Below are 14,298 nucleotides of genomic sequence, written 5' to 3' on the forward strand. Positions count from 1 at the left end.
GATAGTAAGAGCCCTAACGCTAATACAAGTATGTATCCAAAAGGCGACAAGGAAGTACCGGTCGTACAGCAAAGCAGCTAAAGAGAAGATTTCATGGGAATCAGTTCTTAAGTACAGAGAGTGATGGAATAGGGCAGAGTTCCACCGCAAAAAAAAATAGCTAGTGCGAATAGTGATGACATTACGTACACTCCGACGCATTATAAAATTGTTGAATTTTTAAGTGTTTTTGGTATGCTCCCGGAGTTGCTGGTTTGCAAACAGTGTAAGCAGAACATAAAATTTCATAAATCCGAAAATCGTGGCCTTGGCTTCAAAATCATTGTTGAATGCACTTGTGGTCTCAGAGAAATCAACTTAAGGCCTATGATTCATACCGGTTATGAAATCAATCGGAGAATTGTACTCGCTATGAGACTCTTAGGCATCGGCCAGGAAGGCATAAATATATTTTGTGGAATCATGGACATCGGGCAGGGAATACAAAAAACTTCGTACGATTTGGTTGTACAACATATGCACCTTGCGACGAGTTCGGTGTTTGATTCTTTGTGCCAGAAATCAGTTGCTGAAGAACAAAAGGCAAATGTGAAACATGGAAGGTGTGCAACAAATTTAAAGATGATGGGTCGTGGGAAAAAGCGTGGCTTCACTTCGCTGTACGGTGTAACATCGCTCATAGGACATTACAGTGGGAAAGTAATAGATTTCATTGTAAAATGAGGCTACTGCGAAGCCTGTACGTTTTGGAGTGGCAAAATGGATACTGACGAGTATCTTGAATGCTATGAGGAGCACGAAGAAGAATGCTTGGCAAACCATTCTGGTTCCCCAGGGAAAATGGAGGTTGACTCTATATAGCAGCGAAGGCCAGTTGGAGCCATTTGGGAGCCCGGGCTCCATGATGTTTACCATAACCGCGCGGAAGGGGAGCTCGAAAGCCAATGATAACCTGGGCGTACCATGGATAGGGAAAACTGTAAGAGTGTAAGTAGTAGCGTGCGGTGCAGGCTCGTACCCCTAGGCACAAATAACTGGCCCTCTGGAGTCCCAGTGGCAGCGATCACTGATCTGGGTTAGGTCTAGGTTAGGACACTAACCCAGACCTAACTCAGTCTTAACTACATTGGAGATGGTGACTCCAAAACGTACCAGGCAATTTTAGATTTAAATCCCTATGGCGACGATTTCGCAATAACTAAAAGTAAGTGCGTCGGGCACGTGGAGAAACGAATGGGCACGTGGCTCCGAGATATTAAAAAAACGGAAACGCTTGGCGGAAAGGGGAAGTTGACCGATATGTTAATAAAAAAATTAACAAAATATTAGCGATAAGGCTTAGCAATAAGACGAAAAGTCGATAGTGTTAGCGAAATGAAAAAAGCTATAATGGCAACACTGCATCATTTATGCTCTACCAACAAAAAGTCAAAGCATGACAATTGTCCAGTTGGAGCCGATAGCTGGTGCAAGTGGCGCGTCGCCGAGGCAGCTGGCAACCCGAAAGACTTCAAACATCCCCCTCCACTTCACCTAAGTGTTGAAAAACATTTAACACCAATATATGAAGATCTTTCGAAGGAAGACCTTCTAAATAGGTGTCTAGGCGGACGCACACAAATCGTCAATGAAAGTTTTAATTCTATCATCTGGCGCCTAGCACCGAAGCATTTGAATTCGGGGAGAAAAATCGTTGAAATCGCCGCTTTCATTGCTGCCGGTGTTTTCAACGAAGGCTACTATGCTATTTTAAAAATAATGCAGGCGTTGAACATACATATTGGAAATCAGTCTAAATTATTTGCTGAAAACTACGATGCCCAGCGAGTTAGGAGGCAGGAGCACCGCAGCTTAAGCAGTACTAAAGACGCTCGCACAGCTCGCAAACTTCGCCAAATTGAAGAAACTGAGTCGAAAGAGGAAGTGGAGGGTTTGCTGTATGGGCATGGAATAGCAGATTAACATCAAAGTGCTGTAAGTTTCCAATAACTGTTACTTTTTTCTATCGAAAACTTTAAACACGATTTCCTCAAAACCACTCTTTTCAACTTGGCGGGTCAAATAGAAGAAAAACTATTGGTTTAATTCACTTGTCCCGGTGCATACAGCTAAAAAATTACCAACTATCGTCGATGGACCTAAAACTTTATAAATAAATTAAATTGAACAACTTTTTTTCCAAAAATAATTCGAAAATTTGGGGCAGAATCGTAACTTTTTCTTTAAAGTCCCATTTTGCCAATTTTTAACTTTTTGTTTTTTTTAGGTTCACCGACAATGTAATTATACTAGAAATAATAAAATCCTTGGTTTTTTTATTTCAGGGAAGAATTGGGGCTACCATTACAATCGCCAATTTGCAAGTCCGGCGGCGAAACCCTACGAACGTGTTCATATATCTCCATTTCTACCGACCACTTTGTAACGAAAAAATTAATTTTTATTGTTTGAATGAGAACTAAAATACCCTGAAAGTTTGGAACAGATCCGCTTAACAGTTTCTTAAAAAAAAAATCCCAAGAATCACCTTATTCCTAGCGTCCTAAATAGGGCTCCCCCCTTAATTGGGGCCGCGAGTGGCCTGGCTCGATGTCTTCAAGAGCGAAGAGCAACTTGCGACTGCTTATGCGAGCAAATGCTTGGACAGGCCTGCGTGTAACCCCTCAGGGGAATTCGCATAGTCCTGTCCGGAACGTAACAATAGGAAGTATTCGAAATAACCACTTTCACCCTGAGTGCAAGCCTCTTGTCGTCGTATTGCATTTTCCCTCCAAAATATAAATAAAATGTAAAGACGCATCGTCATGCATAAACTACGTGAGACGTACGACATCAAGTGGGACTTCTTGCAATAGTTCACTTAATTGATTGCTTGAGATATTTACAAAACTTTAACCTGTTAATCTCCCATCACGAAAAACAAATCCGATTACAAACAGCTATAGAAACATTTAGTAGAATCAGTTATACTATCTCTGTTTGCGATTAAGAGTTATATGGAAATAAATCAAACAATGGCTAAGATAATTCAATGGAACATTAAAGGACTTAATACCCGTATAAAATTTTTACAACAACTGGTTAAAGAGCAAAATGCATATGTATACAAGAAAAAAAATTACGATAACTCACACAAAAAATGAAAACAACTTCAATATTTTCTACAATAAAAAAATTAAAAAAAGGGATTAAAACTGACTTCAAAATAATAAAAATGCACTACAAAGTAAAAAATAATTTTTTCCCTTATTTAATCTACGTCTCTCATATTTTTTAAGTCGACGCCAGATTTACACAGTGCAAATGATAAGGAGCCGACTTAAAAAATATGAGAGTCGTAGATTAATTAAGAGAAAAAATTATTTATTACTTTTTAGTGCATTGTTATTATTTTGAAGTCGTATTTAAATTTTTTTTAAATCTTTTTATTTTTAATTTTTTAGTTTTATATATATTGACACATATGCTGAGGAGATATGCGCGTACGTACATAAAATAATAATAATTAAGTGACAATAGTCTTTATTATTAACCAGAACTGGCAAAATATTGGGTCAATATTGATTCAGTGCAGGGTGGGACCACCGGGGCATCGCCCTCTTTCGAATAAAAAAAGATCTTCAAAATCGGCCCTTGTGATGAGGAGTTATGCGGAGACAAACATAAAAAAAAAATACAAACAGGTCGAATCTATAACCTCCTCCTTTTTGAAGTTATTTAAAAATAGATACGATTGCATAGCAGTTAGTGGAGGTGTAGCAGTGTACCAAAAAGAGGAACCTCGTGTACGAAGAACTGCAAATAAACATGACATTAAAAGCCATAGCAGTATCGATATTACTAAAAAAAATAGGAAGATATGTATTGGCAACGCATATATAAACAATGAAACTTCGTTAAATATACACGAATTAGAAAACATCATCAATCAATCATCAAAACCTTTCATAATACTACTTAGAAGACTTCAACAGTCATAACACGCTTTGGGGTTCTCACAAAACTGATGGAAGAAGAAAAATTATTGAAAAACTAATACAAATTACAAACTTAATTCTACTGAACGAAAAATCATACACGCATCTTAACGACTTAACCTATCAAACGGGGTACTCACAATGAGCTCCATAGACTTCACACTTTGTAGCTCAAACACTGCAGATCAAATTAGACGATCAAACAAACTTACCTGTAAGTGAAGTTCGATTGCAATTATATGAAGAAGCCTCGTTCGAGGGATTACAAGTGTAGTAGTCCATTCGATGAGTGGTTTTAATGAGTGTTTCTTGTACTATACACAAAGTACAATACATACATATATGTAATACATATAGATCGGGAATGAGGTGCACATGGTTTGTTTTCGTAGTTGTTAAACTTGTGTAGAATTTATCCTTAATTTTGTCTCGTGATAAGACTGTTCATTGCTGTAATCATCCCAAATGTCTAAATTTTAAGGGTTAGATCCACGAATACTGCAGCATGGGTGATCTTCACTACATATGTCATAATTTTAATTCGGATTAGGTGAAATTTAATACCTTTTATTTAACTAAATACACAATATAAAAAAAATGTTCGAAGCTGGTCATGCTTTCCACCTTTCGTTATTTAAAATTTATTTGTTTTTATCGTTACTTAAAATATATTTATTTAAATGTTTCTTTCTATCGTTTTTTTTATAATAAAAAATCCTATTTTTCGTTGGATGATGTGTTTTTACTTAATTCTCTTCAAAATAATTAGTGTTACTTTCGTCCTACCCCTGCAGGACAAAAGTAACAATGACAGTCACTGCGGAAACTGCCATAACTATTTAACTACTTATCACTTAAGGCTGAATCCGAGCTGAAATGATAGACTAAGAAACATAGTATCTTAAGGCATAATTTTCTTTTTTATATCTATAAAAGATTGTAGGCTAGACCAAATGTAAAAAGTGTTACTTTTGTCCCCGCTCTCCCCTAATAATAATTACAATATAAAAAAAAGATGTGAAATCAAAATAAGCTGCAACTACATAAAGATGCTTTCCAGCAGCGTGCAAAGGCGACACTGTGTAACACAATGTAAGATTCGGTCAAACACTTGGCGTGGCCAGGCAAGGTCCAGGTGTCGATGAATAAGAATTATTTAAAACCCAAAATAATGAAAGTGTACTGATATTTGTCAGAGTTTCAAATTGACAAATTATCTGAAAGCCTGCGAGGAGCAAGGTATGGGTATTGATGATCTGAGAATACCTTGCCTGGCCACGCCAAGTATTTGACTTTCAGGCCGCGGACATCTAGCCAAAAGTCTAAATCAGGGGTGCACAGGGAGCCGTTTCTAACGCCTAACTGCGAGCAACCCGCCTGTCCCGTTGCTAAGGTTAGAATCGGTGAGGAGAACTGCGGTAGTGTACGTGCGTGCTCGTAGGCTCGTAGCGTAAGTATACGTAGCTGGGTTCAAGTTATGCCAAATGCACGTACACTACTGCAGTTCGTCTCACCGATTCTAATCTTAGCAACGGGACAGGCGGGTTGCTCACAGCTAGGTGCTAAAAACGGCTCCCTGTGCACCCTGGTCTAGATATTACATTTTATCTTCACATTATTAAAATGTCCGCGATATGAATAATGGAATGTACGAACACAGCATTTTAGCTGTAAATATGTAGTTGTGCCATCTTAAGCGCAGTTGGAAAGCACCTTAATGCACTTGCAGCTCAATTTGATTTCACATTTTTTTTTTATATTTTATATTTTCTTCTATTTTTTGTGATTCATTTGATAATACTCTTTTCCGTCCTCGACTTTTTTATGTACCTGGCGTAATTTTTTTTTTCTTTTTTGAAGTTTTTTATGGGGATACAAAATGACCCGGCAACCAAACCGGTAATCCGAACCTTGCATACTCCCCTTGTATGGTGTCCATAAGTAACTGATGTACACAGTTTGCGTCACATTCTGAAATTAATTGAAGTTTCTATAATTCATTTAGAGCATGAATTAAATGATTTCCTGTAGATATAAACTACTACTATAATTTGTAAACTGGTGTATCAGAATCAAGCAATTACAAGGAGCTATTACTGTGAGCAAGTATGGGTTTGAAATAATCACCCAAGGAAAAACGGTAATCTTTCTACTACACGCAGTCGTGTGTCACACATAATGTATTATAAACATTTATTTCAGGTGTCGCGCAGTCGAATTTGCTGTCACTTTGAAAAGTAAGAAACGACAATTAATTAAACAATTATACGAAATACTTTTCATTTCGAAAAAATATAATTTTTGGAGAAATTAATTTCACTTTGTTTACTCTAGAAAATCAGGTTTTTCATAATTTTAATAGCAAGAAAGATAATTAGGTGTTTTGCTTTTGATAACCGATTACTTGTATATAAGAACTTATAGTTAACACACACCAGTTAAATGTATTAAATGTAACAAAACATACAAGCTAAATTCTCATTAAAATCCGATATCTAAGTTACTGATAAAAACATCGATGCGCTATTAGACTTATTTGCGTCTAAATAGATTACCAAAAAGACGCATCTTCTCCATTTGCGTATGCTATAATCCCATACAAAACTTTTATCTTCAACGCTAATAAAATAACAACAAAGTAATTATTCACGTACACATCAAGAAAAATTACTGAATCCTAACGCAATTCTCTTATCTGATCTTTTATAACAGAGTAGAGAAAATTAATTGTCGCAAATAAATAACAGTTGTTTCTTATAACGGAATGTTAATCGACACAAAATTAAATTTTTATTCATCCTTTGAACTATTAACTATCCAGTCGATCCTGCCTTCCCTTATTTTTCAATTCTCACGGTGTTTGATAAATAGGAACGATTTCGACCATTGACAATGTGTTTCTGACAATGGGGATGGACCACACGCAGGAAGAAAGAGTGAAGTAGCTGCGGCGAAGTAGCCTCTTCCTGACTGACCTATCGAAACCTTTCAGCGAGGATATGTCGTTCCGCAACAATTGGGCCCGTTGACAATTGCTGGTAGTAAATCAGGATGGCAGCACTTTTGTAGACCCGACGAGTCACACAGAAAAATGGTGATGCGGTCACAGCAAAGCTTTGCGCCAACGCCGCCTCTATTGTACCGCTTGCGTTTTGAGTGGTGTTCAACACCGGCTACAAGGTGTAACTATAATTTAACAGAAAAAAAGGGAAACTGGAAGTTGACCTTTCCTGTTTACTCGCCGACAAACACTGAACCATGGGCACTGCTATTTATGGGATATAAGTTCCTTTAAATTAGACTGCTACTAACTTGTTAAGGGGGGGAGCCACTGTGAAATTTTTTTTTCCAAATGTTCTTTTTGTGCATTTTCATAATATGTGGGGACTCAAAAATATACTTGCACAATTTGAAATTGGATCTCAAAGAAATCCTGGGACCTACGGAAGGTTTTGTACAGATAGCGCAGCGCTCAGAATCGAGTGCAAGAATCCAAATATATCTAATAACAGGGATTATGAGCTTATACATTGTTTAGAACTAGGTAGAGAATCACTGGCCACGAGATCGTATACAGTTGCGATCTTTGAGTTGAAGAAAATAACTTCTGTCAAAACTTTAAACGCGATTATCCCGAAACGGCATTTTTCAAACGGTCGGATTAATAAGTCAGTCAATTTTTATCGGATTCACTTGAAATTTTCAGGGAATATTCGTAATAATATTAGCTTCAGTTAAGCGTACAAGTCTTTTGATCGAATAATTCAAGTAATCGTAGCATTGAAAAAACATGTTGATTTTTTATGCGTTTTCTTTCAAAGTTCGCCATTTCTTCAAAAATTAATATTTATTTAAATATGTACGCTCAATTGAAGCTAGTGTAGTATACTTTAAGAAAACGTTCGAATTTTTCAATTCAGAACAAATGTTGGACAGTTAGACGACCGCCTGTTTTGTAAATTTTGTTTGCAGAGCCTAACGTTATTGTATGCTGTGGCCAAACTACCCAAAAGTTTTTCAATCTAGAAGTGGAAAATATTAGTTAAATATATGTGTTTTCAGTTGGTAATAAAGATTTTTCGTAGAAAGTTAATTTCATTATAAAAGAATGTCTTGAAAATAGCCTTTATTTTCGACCGTCACAGTGGCTTCCCTCCCTTAAGGGGACTAGGCAGTCGAAAAATCGATTTTTTTTATTGCATTTTCCGAAAGTACGCAAACAATGATGGTGCGCTACCAAAATCCGGTGACTTCTTAATTTTTTTATGAAAGTCTCGAATTTTTACAGACCATATCAGAGGTTTCCGCCGAAATGACACATGTTCTACACATCCTATAATTTGTTTCAAGTCGATTTGAACCTCAATTCGCTTGCAGTCAGGAAAAAATGAAGAGAAAAAATATTCGAGAAAAACGCATTTTTAGCTGCCAAATCTACAATTTTGCAAATTTTACTATAAACCAAGCGGCATTTTATTGAGAAAAGATAGTACTTTCGGAAAATGCAATAAAAATCGATTTTCGACTACCTAGTCCCCTTAATGCATTTAGTGCTAGGGCATGTGCAGTCGGCTGAATATGCAGGCACTTACAGATACAATTAAATCGCTTGAGCATTACAAGTTGGCTAATTGTCGGGATACAATGTATTCAGCGACTATTTCCCAATCCGTAGATGGGTTTAGAATGGTTATTGTATTTGCTGTACTTGCTATAATTCACTTCAGATTGGACTCATTACGAATCTGTTTCTCAGAGACGACTTCGAATTAAACGGAAATAGATTAAGTAGTAGGGTACAGATTAAACAAAACTCGAGTAATCCAGACGAATAATTCAATAATAAAAGAAAGATGAATGACTCGACGAATTACTCGAATAATTGATAGTAAACATTTTATAAGTATTAGTTGGAGGGTTCAGAAGTCAATCAGTGTAAGTCCATTTGCATTCAAACCGAGATAAATAAGGTTTTTACAAATTAGTTGTAAAAAAATGTCAATGACAGTAAAGATGGATACAACGATTTTTATTGTAGATATGATCACATATAAATGGACTTAACTGCAAGAGAAACAAAAGAAGATCGCCATGGTTTTTTAAAAGAAATCAAATTGAATAAAAAATTGTGACTTATGTGAAGTGTCCACTGAAAAATTTGAATAAGTCCTTGTTATTCTCTAACTCGACTTCACTATTGACAGAAAATTCCGAAGTATCTTAAAAATATACATTAAGATTATCACAAATTTAATATTTCTATTCAAAATACACGTTAATAAACATGCGTATGAAATTATAACAAATTTTTTAAAGTTTCATTTCACTTGCCATCGTCACAAGCAGACAAATTTTGTTCATTCATTCTTCAAAATTCGTTCATTGTTCAAAATGGTTCATTCATTGTTCAATTCAATTGTTTATCAGGTGAATATTCAGATTCACTATCAGAGAAAGGGTGATTTTCTGATAACAAAGAACGCGTATTTTCATTTGCTTTCACTCATAGTGTAGGTATGACTGACCCGTATAATTTTTGTTTAAATAACAATAATTAACAAACAACAAACTTGTATATCATTGGCGCGACATTAAAGTGACTTACACTGATTGTCCTCTGAATAATTTTGCTTACTTGTAATTCCGCGGTCAATATAAGTACCGCCATCTGTCGCTCACGTATGAAAGTAGTGACTTAATTCATTTATCGACTGAAAGTTTTCACAACAAAGAGGATTTTGCATTACGTAATTCATTTTTCGGAGAACTTGGACTTACTCTGATCAGCTTCTGAACCCTCCTCTTGATTCTAATAATTCATAGGTGTATACGGTGCAACAGGTGCGACATCTAAAACAGGCCACATGAATAAGGCTATGGTTATACCACAGACGAGATATAGAATAGACCTATCACCTTATGGGACTTCGTGTCGCTACCCAATCTGTGTTACCGACCCATAATTTGAGGACTGAATTTAGCGACCTCTGTTCATGAACAGCGGCCAACTCAAGAACTACTCTGTAATGTGTTGAAATACTTAAATTTGTTTGCGTGCTTGTATACGTGTGACTTGTTTAGAGTGAGAGTTTAACATAGAGGGCGGGCTTTCGCTAAGCTATGCTTTGGCTCGGTTTGTCAACGACTCACGCTGGATTTCTTTCTGAAAACCTATTTCGGGGATCAGGAGCCTATATGGCGCTGAAATATGGCACTTTTTGAGAGCTTATACAAGCTATAAATTGCAAGATAAAATTGATTGTTAGTATTTTTCGTGAAGTGGAACGACTGAGAATACCGCCCTCAGACCTCGAAAACGAACGCAAACTGGACGTAGAGTCTTGACCAATCACGAGTTTCGGCACTATGGCGCAACCAATCCGAGCGTAGCTCATTGTACCGTCACATTGGCACTCGTGGTATATTTACATACCCTTTGTTCAAAGTAGCACCCGTTGTGCTTGAAGATGTACGCTCGAAGAATATTCGAAGTAATTTCATCCATCAATATCCAGACAAATCATCTCGACGTATCCAGAAACCAAACGTAATTATGGAATTGAATAATTTCTAATTATCTACGTTGCGAAAATCGAGATTCACATTATCTGCAAGACAGAAAAGTAGGGTTATGCGCGAAGTGCGAATGTTTAGCGTCTTGTTTAGTAGATAATAATTTAACACATATTTTCTTATAAATGTTCGCAGGAGCATGCATGATCGCCTAGGGTGTGTACTGTGTGGAGATGGAGCTGAAGTAGGTATCGCATGTATCCTGTTTATTCATACGTTACGGTTAATTTTATACTATAATTTTACTTTAATTTTATACTATAGCCTTCGGCACCCAAACCCCCGGGGGCTCGCTTCGCTCGCCCCCTTTGTTACTGGTTCCCTTTTTTGGAAATTGTGTTTTCATTTGCTGTTTAGTTGTCAAGATTAGTTTCATTTATAAAGATAGAAAATATAAGCTGTCTTAAATTCAGAACATCTTTATTTACAATATTTCTTTGCACACAATATTTTCAATAACTTTCGAACTTTGAATTTTTATACCATTTTTTGAGCGGCATCGGGACAATGCAACATATAACTGTCCATGGCTAAATAAAGGTCTGTTGATGTATATTCCAACATGATCAAAACTCTGTCCTTGGGACTTATTAATTGTTATAGCAAATTCTAAGACTTTGGGAAATTGTCTTCTGTGTAGCATGAATGATAACTTCCTTGCATTTGTATCGGCTGTATCGAATTTAATACGGGGAAGGAACACAACTTCTCCAGCATGATCACCAGTCATAATTTTACTGACAATAACTATTTGTAAATATGTACCACTGCAAAGGTCATCCTTAATGCTTAAATTTCAAATTAGCATGACAACTCATCCTACTTTCAGATGTAATTTATACTCAGGGAATCCAGGAAAGTTTAATAAATTCAAATATTCAATCTTATATTCTAACTGCACATCTTCATCCATTTGATCAACTCCTCGAGGTTTAGCTGCATCTATACTCAGATTGGTATGATCTTCTCCATCAACCAATTGCAATATTTTATTATTCAGTGCGCGTACATCATCATTATGGCAGGCTAATATAATTCTGTCAGATAAATCAGTATTTGAGGAAATGGACTTGTTGTAAATATCACGAATGATGTCTAATGATTTCCATGATTCTTGAATCTCCAAAGTTTCAATAATGCCGTTGTCGATATCTAATAACCAGTTTGCATGTTCAACATCAGACGTTCGCATATTTTTTGATAACTTTATTTGGGTACATTTGTACCATATTGCAGTTGATTTTAAAGTGTACTTTACAATTTGTGATGGTGTGGCATATTTTATAACCGGTAAAACTTGAAGAAAATCTCCACTGCAGATTACAAATTTACCACCAAAGGACCTGCTATTATTATAGAGATTTTGAAGTAACTTATCAACCATTTCCACTGCCCTACTTGGAATGATTGACGCCTCATCCCAAATAATTACGTCTGTTTCATATAACTGAATTTTATCTTTCACATTTTTCAAATAGCACTTTGAATTATTTCTATTGGCAATTTAAATACACTGCGCGATGGTGTTCCTCCTGGCAACAATATTGAAGCAATTTCTGTCCACGCAACAGTGATAATTTTTTGGGGTTTGCACGCAGAAAATGTACCAAACAAATTATACAGATACGTTTTACCAGTTCCTCCAGGTTCCATCCAGGTGGTAAATTTTTTCATCACTGTTTGTCAGAACCGAAGACATTAGTCGATCCAGTATAAGTAATTGATCTGTATTACAATTTTCCTTCATTTCAATAGCTTGTTTTAATTCATTGTCCATTCTTATTTTTCGTTCATTCTCTGTCTCCACCAATTGCAAATCTACATCAGGTTCCGGGAGATTAAAGTTTTCAGCTTCCAAAATTCAGGAAATGTATTGTAAAGCTCGGTATTCGTTGTTATCGTTAAATCCTTCACAGAAATGGTTTTTGTATTTTTTCCAAATATGTAGAGCGTTGACTGGTTGTTCATCTGTGAGGTAGGTGCAGTAAAATAATTAAATAATCGTAGTTGACTGGGCATTATGACTTCAACTGCCTCATCAAATATTTCATATACAATGGCCTCAGTGTGTAGTAAATTTCTCGCTAATGCAACTTCCCTGAAAGTATCATATCGTTTTCCTTCATAAACTTTCAGATTATTATAACATGTGACACCTGTAACGAAGTTCAATAACAATTTTAGGTGAAATCTTTCAGAATTGTTTGGGCTAACAGAACAGACTCTTCCAATAACTTCTTTTATCCTTTTACGTTTAATCCACGTTTTCTTAGTATCCAAACGATAGTGTTCCAGTATATTTCTGGCAGCTGGATCTAGTTTATTCAATTTAAAATATGCTGTCAAAGCTGTGTCATTTTTTTTGTAGAACTGCTTCCTGTTCTTGCTGGCTGTTTAGATGACGAAGTTCCCTGTTATTCGTGTAGTCGTCGTGGTTCCCGAAATTCTCCAACAGCTTGAGCAGATTTCTTCGGTGGCGATTTCGATACCGGACAACTGTCTTCATTATCATTTATTCTTTATTACGTTCCTTATTACGTTCAAATCTACAAATGTGCCAAAGCAGGCTCCATTACAATAATTTTTGGGTAATTTAATTGCAAATTGTCATTGTCGTTCCCTACGTTCTCTTTTATATTCAAAATGTGTTTTCGCTGGCTGTTTAAATGTAGAAATTCCCTGTTCTTCTTGCTGTTGTCGATGCGATTCCCTAAATTCTCTAACGCGTTCTGCAGATTTTTTCGCTGTCTGATTAGCTACCGAACAACTGTCTTCATTTTCATTATCATTACTTTCTCTCATTTTTCTTCATTATGGCGGCAGGGTTACTTTAAAATCTACAAATATATACAAAGGAAACAGTAATCTCTTATTTAGTGCAATCTAAATCGCAAAATGTAAATGAAATATTTATCTTTTAATTAGCTCTTGTGTTTCCGTGAACGTGTAAAGTCTACAATGTTCGATGAATATTTAGAACAAAGGACACCGGACACATATCATTACATGTACACTTCACTTTGAATTGCAGGTTATTAATGCGGATTTATTTGTAAAAACAGTTGGCAAACAAATAAAGTCTTTTATTTTACAAATAAACCCTGTAAATCAATGATCACGGGGTGAGCTATGTGATTTCCCCAGGGTGTTGGGCGCCAAAGGCGCCAGATGGTTGTAGAATTTTAAATTTGGACAGTATTCCATTAAACTTGGATAAATGTAGAACAGATGGACAACAAACATATCTTTTTGATTTCAACATGAATTATTTTCATGTCATTCCCTACCTTATCGACACAATGAAGTATATAATGTATAATTGACAAACCTTGAAAAACCTATAAACAGTGGTCGAAAAAATTGAATTAATCACGAATAAAAATATAGCGACCTAACCGTGATCTTTACCGCATCTGTAAGATTTGCAATGACCCCATTTTAAAGCGTTACAAAGAACGGGGTCGATTAAAAACAATGACTTCCATGGTTTTTTGGTTATTATTTTAACCCTTATGTGGACAACCGGGTACCCGGGTACCCATTCCTATGTTTCTTCTAGTAATTTTTAATGTTCTTGACAAAATGTCGCAAAATCGTTTCGAATCCCCATTCTTTGGACACTTTTACATCGATTAACGTTTTGTGAAAAGAATCTATCTCAAATATTTGAAGTAACTAAGCTCTAAACTTATTTATACGCTTGTCGCACAACCGGGTACACCCATATAGTATAAATTATAATTAGGCG

General features: G+C 36.1%; 1 pseudogene; it reads left to right on the forward strand.

The window, feature by feature from the left end:
* Positions 1-411: 411 nt before the first annotated feature.
* LOC143369321 (uncharacterized) lies at positions 412-2,111 on the forward strand (annotated as a pseudogene).
* Positions 2,112-14,298: the final 12,187 nt, after the last annotated feature.

This window comes from Andrena cerasifolii, chromosome 5 (assembly GCF_050908995.1).
Source record: "Andrena cerasifolii isolate SP2316 chromosome 5, iyAndCera1_principal, whole genome shotgun sequence".
Classification (NCBI taxonomy): domain Eukaryota; kingdom Metazoa; phylum Arthropoda; class Insecta; order Hymenoptera; family Andrenidae; genus Andrena; species Andrena cerasifolii.